Below are 4,300 nucleotides of genomic sequence, written 5' to 3' on the forward strand. Positions count from 1 at the left end.
GCTGAACTACTGGAGTGCCACGTGGGTGGCTATAAATACGGATATGTACTGAGTATAATGGAAACGTATGTAAAGGATGAAAAGTTATTGAATGGTTTATTGTATATATTTATTTTTGAATAAAATATATTTTGAAATAAAAAAAATTATTGCAGGAAAACAGCATCCATCATCAGAGACCCTCACCACCCAAGTCATGCTGTCTGCTAGCTGCGTCCATTGAGAAGGAGAACCAGGAGCCTCAGAACTCGCACCACCAGGTTCAGGAACAGTTAGTACTCCTGAACCATCAGGCTTTTGAACCAGAGAGGTCTTTCATTGATTGTATTACGGTTACGGGATTTATTGAGGGTGCCCACAAGAAAATGAATCTGGGGATTGTATATGGTGACACATATGTACTTACAATAAAGTTACTTTGAATTTTGACCTAACGTGTTAGATAAAGGATCATTTGGAAGCGGTTTTAAGGAAGTCGGTGAAATTATTTGTTTCAGGAGTTGTGTTTATGTAAACAATGTGATCTGCCCTGTGTAGCCGACTGTGTGAATGAGGAGAAGTATGTGAGGAAGGAATTTCTTTGGACACAGGGTTGCAAATCTGAAATTCATGCCATACAGTCACGGTGTGTATTTAAAGCAGAGGTTGATATGTTCTTGTTTAATTGTTACTGGGAGATGACAGGAAAATGGGGTTGAGGCAGAGCAGACCCAATGAGCTGAATGGCCTAATTCTGCTCCTAAATTCTGTGGAAATTTGCTAGGAGTGAAAATACAATGGCCAACATGTTTCAGAGCACAGTAATAACATGCCTATTTTGAAAGTTTAATTCTTAATACATTACTTTCAGTGAAGACATTTGTTGAATTCATTTGTACATATCATGAAATGAAGTATACAAACAAAAAATATTAAGAAATATTTTGTAACGGTTTCACTGCATTGATATAAAAATATTTTGACTTCATTTTTTGAGCATTCTGTTCAAAATTATATTTTGTGTAAAATGGAAATTTACAACTGAGAAGAGTAATGGAAGTCTATAACTTTATCTTAAAGATGTGCATTTTTTACAGGTTATTTCAGTTCTATTGCTGTTGTCAATACCAGGATGGAGACTTTTTTTGGAAAAGAAAAATAGCTGTTTTAATTGCTGCCAAATATTAATAGGAAATATCTTTGATTAAATACAGTTTATATAACTATAGACAATTCATTTTCCATATATTCCAAAAACATGAATAAACTATTCCTACAGTGTTTTGTGGACTTTTTGATTAACTCAATGAAATTTATATTAAATAAATAATACCATTTTTTTTTTGCAACATATGGTTTACAACCAGAATGGAAATGTACGGTATAAGGTCAAGCTATTGTAGGCTCAAGTCTGCAGCGTAGTTTATCAGTAGTATTGGTTCACACTGATGTACTATCAATTACTCCAAAAGACTGGAAGTAGAGTAAATACTGAAAGGCTTTTATTAACAGTAAAATGGATCCACGTCCATGCTGAGTATCTGCCCCTGGACTGAGGGAGGAGCAGTGACACAATCGCCTTTATTCAGGGGTCTGTGGGAGGAGCCACAGGAGCAGTCAGCAGAGGGGCATGTCCAGGCATGTCCAGACAGGTAACCCAGTTACAACCTTTATACATGGTTTACCACATTCACCCCTCTTTTTTAAAAAAGAGTCCTGCAGGGTGAAGTGAATGACAATATTTAAAAACAAATATATTTAGAGGTCGAATCCGTCGCTGTGATCTACGTAGCACCGGTGGTGATTGCATCGGCGACAGTGGTTGTGCTGGCTCCGGCCTGACTTCAGGTGCCAGCATGTTAGGCATCGGTAATCCCTCATGCTTGTGCGTCACGCCCGGTATGGGAGTGTCGTGTGGTGTCTATGTAGGGCTTGGAGTGCGCGGTATCTCGTGGGTATATGTATTGGTGGGTATGCGGTTAATAGTCACCATGGAGTGTTCAGGGTAGGGGCCCAGTTCTCCTGCGGGCGCCAGGCCGCGGATGGAGACCATGTCCTCCCGCCCATCAGATAAAACCACGTAGGCATACTGGGGGTTCGCATGAAGTAAGTGAACCCTCTCGACCTTCGGGGAGTATTTATTGCTCCTCGCATGTTTCCGGAGCAGCACTGGCCCCGGAGACGTCAGCCAAGTTGGTAGGGTGGTTCCAGTGGTCGATTTTCTGGGAAAAGAAAAGAGCCGCTCATGAGGGGTGGCATTGGTGGACGTGCATAACAGGGAGCGGATGGAGTGGAGTGCCTCGGGAAGGACCTCCTGCCAGCGGGAGACAGGCAGTCCCTTTGACCTGAGGGCTAAGAGTGTGGCTTTCCACACTGTGCCATTCTCCTTCTCTACCTGTCCATTCCCCCGGGGATTATAGCTCGCGGTTCTACTAGTTGCAATACTCTTAGCCAGCAGGAATTGGCGCAGCTCGTCACTCATAAATGAGGACCCTTTGTCACTGTGGATATAGCATGGCTATCCGAACAGAGTGAAGAGCTTGCGCAGGGCTTTTATGACTGACATGGTAGTGGTATCGGGGAAGGGGATGGCGAAGAGGAACCACAAGTACTCGTCGATTACATTAAGAAAGTACATATTGCGGTCAGTGGAGGGAAGGGGGCCCTTAAAGTTGACACTCAGTCGCTCAAAGGGGCGGGTGGCCTTGATGAGTTGTGCTTTTTCGGGTCTGTAGAAGTGCGGTCGCACTCTGCGCAGACTTGGCAGTCCCTGGTCATCGTCCCGATCTCCTCAAGGGAGTAAGGCAGGTTCCGGGCTTTCACGGTGGAAAAGCCGGGTGACCCCCGGGTGGCAAAGATCTGCATGTAGGGCGTATAGCCGGTCGATTTGCGCGCTGGCGCACGTTCCCCGGGATAGGGCATCGGAGGGCTCATTGAGCTTCCCAGGCCTGTACATGATGTCATAGTTGTAGGTGGAGAGTTCGATTCTCCACCTCAGAATTTTATCAATTTTGATTTTTCCCCACTGTTGGTTGCTAAACATGAATGTGACTGAGTGCTGATCAGTTAGCAGGGTGAACCTTTTGCCAGCGAGATAGTGCCTCCAGTGCCTAACAGCTTCCACTATGGCCTGGGCCTCTTTCTCCACTGCGGAGTGCCGAAGTTCAGGGCCTTGAAGGGTACAGGAGAAGAACGCCACTGGTCTTCCTGCCTGGTTGAGGGTAGCAGCCAGCGCGAAGTCGGAGGCGTCACTCTCTACTTGGAAGGGAATGGCCTCGTCCACTGCATGCATTGCTGCTTTGGCAATGTCCCCTTTAATGCAGCTGACGGCCACGCGGGCCTCGGCTGAGAGGGGAAAGGTGGTGGACTTGACCGGGGGCGGGCCTTGTCTGTGTAGTTAGGGACCCATTGGCGTAATATGAAAGGAAGCCCAGGCACCTTTTGAGGGCTCTGAGGGTGTTGGGAAGAGGGAGTTCCAACAGGGGGTGCATATGGTCGGGGTCAGGGCCAATGACTCCGTTCTCTACACCCAAGGATAGCAAGTCGGGTGGTTCCAAACACACACTTGTCCTTGTTATAGGTGAGATTGAAAGCTTTGGCTGCTTGGAGAAATTTTCGAAGGTTGTTGTCGTGATCCTGCTGGTCGTGACCGCAGATGGTGATGTTATCCAGATATGGGAACGTGGCCTTCAGTTGCCATCCGGTCCATTTCCCTCAGGAAGACAGATACACCATTCGTGACACCGAAGGGGAAGCGCAGGAATTGATAAAGCCTGCTGTCCGCCTCGAAGGCGGTGTAAGGGCGGTCCTCCCGGCGATGGGGAGCTGATGGTAAGCGGATTTTAGGTCTATGGTCGAGTACACCTTGTACTGTGCTATCTGATTGACCATATCCACGATGCAGGGTAGAGGGTACGCGTCGAGCTGCGTGAACCTATTGATGGTCTGGCTATAGTCACGACCATCCTATTCTTCTCCCCGTTCCGAACAACCACCACCTGTGCCCTCCAAGGACTTGTGCTTGCCTCAATGACCCCCTCCCTGAGCAGCCGCTGCACCTCCGACTTAATGAAAGCTCTGTCCCCCGCGCTGTACCTCCTGCTTTTAGTTGCCACGGGTTTACAGTCGGGGGTCAGGTTGGCGAACAGCGGTGGGGGAGGGATCCTGAGGGTGGAGAGGCCGCAAGTGGTGTTGGGTGGGATGTGCGGGTCGGTGTGCGGGGGTGGTCAGTAGCCGGGTATGTGACATATTCCTACAAAACTGAGGATTTCTGACAGTGGTTGGTGGGAGGGGCTCGTCATACTCCATTGTCACGCTTTTC

The sequence above is a fragment of the Mobula hypostoma genome, chromosome 13, assembly GCF_963921235.1.
Source record: "Mobula hypostoma chromosome 13, sMobHyp1.1, whole genome shotgun sequence".
NCBI lineage: Eukaryota > Metazoa > Chordata > Chondrichthyes > Myliobatiformes > Myliobatidae > Mobula > Mobula hypostoma.